The sequence below is a fragment of the Mauremys reevesii genome, linkage group 1 (assembly GCF_016161935.1).
Source record: "Mauremys reevesii isolate NIE-2019 linkage group 1, ASM1616193v1, whole genome shotgun sequence".
NCBI lineage: Eukaryota > Metazoa > Chordata > Testudines > Geoemydidae > Mauremys > Mauremys reevesii.
The window spans coordinates 218,572,063-218,578,764 of record NC_052623.1 but is presented as its reverse complement, the minus strand read 5'-3'; positions in this window follow the sequence as shown (position 1 = coordinate 218,578,764).

Below are 6,702 nucleotides of genomic sequence, written 5' to 3'. Positions count from 1 at the left end.
CACGGTTTATATGAAAAATGATTTATTGTTAGAAATGATTTATTGTTAAATGATACTTTATAACTGAAGGTTTATATTAGAAGTAAATGTGATTCCCAACATTTAGCCTCTAAACTGCAAGCCACCAGCTGTGTCTGTGTGAAGCCTGCTCAAAGAAATACTTTGTATAAAACTTGTTAAACATTAATTAACTCTAAGTAAGCCAAAACAGTAGCTGTTATAGTATATAGATAGAGACCCCCCACCCTCTGTAAGTTTTAATCTCACTTTATTTTTAATTGTTAAAAGACAGGGCGTCTCACATAAATTGGTAACACCCCAAAAGGTAAAGAGACAGTGAAATAGATGTGATTAAGATAGAGAATGTATGTGAATGAGTGCCTAGTTTAAATAATGAATGAATGGTTAGGGAGTTACCAGCCTGAAGAATTCAGTGTCCGCGAAGAAGGTGTCAAGTGGGATCAACCAGATGACCCCCAGAGGGCAAACTGGAATCCACCCCACCACACCTCAAAGGAAGGAAAAACAAACATCTGATAACATGGAGCCAGCCACCTGCTGATTGATTTAGCAACAGCAGAATGAAGCAACTCTCATGGACTGACATAGGAATAAATTCCTATAAAACTGGACTCTGAAGACTAAGGACTTTGAGTCTATGGTTCTGCTGCCAGCCTCCAGGAGCATCAGGTGCACCTGACCCAGACTCGGCTCCACTCTTGTGTACAGGATACCTGGCCAGTATTCTGTCACAAGCAACTTTAGGCTGGTAACTATAATATCTATACAGAACTTGTATGAATGATTGTGTGAATGGATATATATAAGTAATCATAGGAATAAGTAGCCAAACAACGTTGTTTACTGTTATCGTTTGTTTTATTATGGTATTTACAATAAATGTGACAAATGTCTTGTCCCCTTTAATAAGATCCTGCTAGTTTTTATTGGTATAACACTAAGAGCAAACGCCTTCTCAGCCTCTCCTCTTTCCCACCTCCCAGAGTCAGTAATTCTGATAAATCGTTTCCTGAAATCTAAATAGCCCCAGTATGAGAGACAGTGATTTACGCAGGTACCTTAGGGGCTGCAGTGCCAACCTCCTGCCTGGATGAGGAGGGTGAAGAATTGCAGTAGAAATGGGTTAGGCTGGGAGAGGGCACAACTGATGTGGGACTGGGAGCTGAGTTGACCAAGAGGCCAGAACTCATGGGGGGTTTGGGAGAAGTCAACAGGACTGGGTAGAGGCATTTCAGTGTATTTTCCCCATTAACCATTCTGCCATTTATTTAATTTAGAAACTTTTCATTCACATCTAAACACCTTGGAGCTAAGCTGGGTTGATGCAGTTCCACTTACAGTGGTACAGTTTTAATTAGGTGCTTAATCAGATGCTTATGCAACACAAAGCAGTCAATAATTGGTGTGCTTTCATTAATTAACTTGACTGTGCTGCGCATTGCTTTTAAAAAAAGATGGTGTGAGGGTGTGTCAAAATTTTAGGTATTAAGAAATGGTAATTAGGTGTCAGTTCATTTCTCATGCGTTTATCTCATAATTTTAATTTCAGTTTTGAATCAGTATTAATACCATGTCGTTTTAACAGCAGTAGGGTCCATTTGTATAATTGTTTGCAAGATTTCATTGGATATTGTGAACCAGCCGTCTTCACCTTCTATTTTGATATTCCTAAATACAATCCAGTACACCACTCCTGAATGACTGCAAGCCCTGAAGGTGACATGTTCCTTAGAGAGCAAACACCTGACGAGCCTTTTGCTCTAAAAACGTGCATTTGGCTCTTTGACATTGCTTTATCCGTCCCACCAGAAAATGCTATAGGGAACCAGGTCATTACAGCAGACCTTCGCTAGGTATCGTTCTACCAGCTATGTGCCAACATTCAAATGGCTGTTTGTTTTATCTTTCATTCAGCTTTGCAATTATTAGATCCCATTTAAAAACTGGAACTGAAATAACCAAAGCAAGTTAAGACGAGAGTGACATCGGGCATAGGCGGGGGTAAAACAATAAATGGAAAAAACTGACTATGCAAAAAGGAACATCGCAAACTATCGAAGCCCCAGACCCCTGTCCAGCTGAACCCACCCCAGCCAGGCATATCAAGCTGGGTCCCTGAACAATCGCCCATCCTGTCTGGCAGCGAATGCTGCGTGTTCCAGGCAGAGCTATGGTGTGTGCGTCTGCTCTGCTGACGTGCTGCTTTGGTACAGAATGCACCACGGCCACAGGGAGCAGAGACATGGACCCCTATAAAACACAATCCCAGATACGCCTCCAAAGCTGCATCCTCCTGCCTCCCCACTGTCCGCCATCCCCTCCCCCACCTCCACATGGATATTCTCAGCCCATTGCTAACAGTTTCTTCCAGCCTTCAGCACTATAAATAAATAAAACATGGTGTTACAAAAGGTAGATTGTGCCAGAGAAACCTGATCTGGATGTCAGTAAGGCTTTTGATACAGTTCCACATGGGAAACTATTCGTTAAATTGGAGAAGATGGGGATTAATATGAGAACCGAAAGGTCAATACAGAATTGGTTAAAGGGGAGTCTACAAAGGGGTCATATTGAATGGTGAGTTGTCAGGCTGGAGGGAAGTTACTAGTGGAGTTCCTCAGATCAGTCTTCGGACTAATCTTATTCCACTTTTTGTGCCAAGGTCACTAATAAAAATGTTGGAATGTGACACAAAGCTGGGAGGGATTGCCAATAAGGAGGAGGACAGGAAAATCATACAAGAAAATCTGCACGTCCTTGAAAGCTGGAGTAATAGAAATGGGATGAAAATTAATAGTGCACAAAGTCTAGTTTCTAGTCCCCAAGTGCATAATTTTGCAATAAGATGGGGATTTGTCAATTGGAAGTGACAGAGGAGGAGACTGGTTGATCATAGGATAATTATGAGCTGCCAATGTGATGTGGCCGTGAAATAGGTTAATGCAGTCCTAGGATACATCAGGTGAGGTATTTCCAGCAGACACATGAAAGGGTCAGTACTGTTATACAAGGCACTGATGAGACCTCATCTGAAATACACCTCTACCGTCTGGCCTTAAAGTCTGTGAGTCTATAAACTGTGCCTTGTATAGCACAGACACTGATGAAGATCAGGGCCCCATCGTGCAGCACATGGCAGAGAACCTGACTGAGATTAGCACCCCCATTGTGATGGGCACTGCACAGACAGAGAGGGACAGTCCTTGCCCCAAAGAGATCACAATCCAAGTAGACAATGGGTAGGAGGAAAACACAGAGGGGCTGTGACTTCCCCAATGTCACCAAGCAGGTCAGGGACAGAGCCACATCACCCGCAGCTTTGAAAGGTCCCCAGACCCCATTGTATTAGGCTGCAGGAAGAGGTAGTTTGTCCATGGATGCACAGGCTGTCTTGGCAGGGCAGCTCAGCTGCAGTCCCGGCACACAGCTGGGGTGTGTGTCCTGGGTCAGGAGAAGTCAGTGTCCAGTCCTGTGGGGCTGTGCTCCTGGCTCATACCTCCAGCACTCACTGCTGCCCCTCCCTTACCAGCTGCACTGTTCAGCCAGCCCCAGGCCTCTGTGAGGTCACTGCCCCCTCTCCCCCATCCCCTGCAAGCCTTCAAACAGGGGCATAGTGCACACAGTAAATTCTGTCTGTACTAAGGGTTTGCACCAGTGCCTAAAACCCCAGTGTGGCAGAAACCTTCAGTGCCCAAAACAGCAGTACGGTGGCACTAGAACTGGGATCTATTTCTGGCTCTGTCACAGGCAGCCTGGGTGACCTGGGACACGTCAATGTTTCTCCTCCCAACTTTAGTCTCTTTACCCAGCTGCCCACTCACTGGGGTCTCCTCTCACTCCAGAGCTGCTCACCACTAAAATCTGTGTGGGTGTCACCAGAGCTAAGGCAGTTCAGCTCTGGAATAGTCTTACAAGGGGGGCTGTGGAGTCTCTTTCCCTGGAAGTTTTTAAGAGCAGGTAGGACAAAACTCTGTCAGAGATAATCTACATATACTTGGTCTTGCCTCGGCAGAGAGAGCTGGACTTGATGACAGCTTGAGGTCCTATCTAGCCCTACATTTCTAGGATGCGATGCAATATATACCTATAAAAACACAACATACAGAATAAAACCCACCACAACATAATGTCAGGCAATTCAGGGGGGGAAAAAACAACAACCTACACTCCACAGCATAAAATGACAATACAAAGGAAAAGAAAACACCACAATGCAAACTAATACACCCTAGGATGAAATTACACAATGAAAAAGAGCTCAGCCCAAACCAACACAACACAGGCACCAAACACGCTGAGGCAAAACAATGCACCATAAAAACTGCAACACAACATGGTGCGATCACAGTTCCAAATGGCACCACACAAAACAGCTCAGCGTAGAACAGAATTATTTTAATGTAGGCCTGGAAGGGATCTTGAGAGGTCGTCTACTCCAGCCCTCTGTGCTGAGGCAGGACCAAGAATCTCTAGACATTGCCAGACCGGTGTATCTCTAACCTGGTCTTAAAAACCTCCAATGAAGGAAATTCCACAGCCTCCCTTGGAAGCCAATGCAAGGCAAACACAAACCAAAACAACGCTGTAAACCCCAACCCAGCGTGTGTGTGAAGGAGAGAGGCAAGAATTCAAATAATCTGGGTTCAGTTCCCAGTTTTGCCCCAAATACTCCGTGCAAACTTGAGCAAATTACTTCAGCTCTCTGAGCTTCAGTTTCCCCATCTGTCAAAGGGAGAGTCACCTCCCATCATTTGGCTATTTAGCATAAGAACATAAGAAAGGCCGTACCGGGTCAGACCAAAGGTCCATCCAGCCCAGTATCTGTCTACCGACAGTGGTCAATGCCAGGTGCCCCTGAGGGAGTGAACCTAACAGGCAATGATCAAGTGATCTCTCTCCTGCCATCCATCTCCATCCTCTGACGAACAGAGGCTAGGGACACCATTCTTACCCATGCTGGCTAATAGCCATTTATGGACTTAGCCACCATGAATTTATCCAGTCCCCTTTTAAGCATTGTTATAGTCCTAGCCTTCACAACCTCCTCAGGCAAGGAGTTCCACAAGTTGACTGTGCGCTGTGTGAAGAAGAACTTCCTTTTATTTGTTTTAAACCTGCTGCCTATTAATTTCATTTGGTGACCCCTAGTTCTTGTATTATGGGAATAAGTAAATAACTTTTCCTTATCCACTTTCTCAACATCGCTCATGATTTTATATACCTCTATCATCTCCCCCCTTAGTCTTCTCTTTTCCAAACTGAAGAGTCCTAGCCTCTTTAATCTTTCCTCATATGGGACCCTCTCTAAACCCCTAATCATTTTAGTTGCTCTTTTCTGAACCTTTTCTAGTGCTAGAATATCTTTTTTGAGGTGAGGAGACCACATCTGTACACAGTATTCGAGATGTGGGCGTACCATGGATTTATATAAGGGCAATAATATATTCTCAGTCTTATTCTCTATCCCCTTTTTAATGATTCCTAACATCCTGTTTGCTTTTTTGACCGCCTCTGCACACTGCGTGGACATCTTCAGAGAACTATCCACGATGATGCCAAGATCTTTTTCCTGACTCGTTGTAGCTAAATTAGCGCCCATCATGTTGTATGTTTAGTTGGGGTTATTTTTTCCTATGTGCTTTACTTTACATTTTTCCACATTAAATTTCATTTGCCATTTTGTTGCCCAATCACTTAGTTTTGTGAGATTTTTTGAAGTTCTTCACAATCTGCTTTGGTCTTAACTATCTTGAGTAGTTTAGTATCATCTGCACACTTGGCCACCTCACTGTTTACCCTTTCTCCAGATCATTTATGTATAAATTGAATAGGATTGGTCCTAGGACTGACCCTTGGGGAACACCACTAGTTACCCCTCTCCATTCTGAGAATTTACCATTAATTCCTACCCTTTGTTCCCTGTCCTTTAACCAGTTCTCAATCCATGAAAGGACCTTTCCTTTTATCCCATGACAGCTTAATTTACGTAAGAGCCTTTGGTGAGGGACCTTGTCAAAGGCTTTCTGGAAATCTAAGTACACTATGTCCACCGGATCCCCCTTGTCCACATGTTTGTTGACCCCTTCAAAGAACTCTAATAGATTAGTAAGACACGATTTCCCTTTACAGAAACCATGTTGACTATTGCTCAAGAGTTTATGTTTTTCTATGTGTCTGACAATTTTATTCTTTACTATTGTTTCAACTAATTTGCCCGGTACCGACGTTAGACTTACCGGTCTGTAATTGCCGGGATCACCCCTAGAGCCCTTTTTAAATATTGGCGTTACATTAGCTAACTTCCAGTCATTGGGTACCGAAGCCGATTTAAAGGACAGGTTACAAACCATAGTTAATAGTTCCGCAACTTCACATTTGAGTTCTTTCAGAACTCTTGGGTGAATGCCATCTGGTCCCGGTGACTTGTTAATGTTGAGTTTATCAATTAATTCCAAAACCTCCTCTAGTGACACTTCAGTCTGTGACAGTTCCTCAGATTTGTCACCTACAAAAGCCAGCTCAGGTTTGGGAATCTCCCTAACATCCTCAGCCGTGAAGACTGAAGCAAAGAATCCATTTAGTTTCTCCGCAATGACTTTATCATCTTTAAGCACTCCTTTTGTATTTTCATCATCAAGGGGCCCCACTGGTCGTTTAGCAGGCTTCCTGCTTCTGATGTAC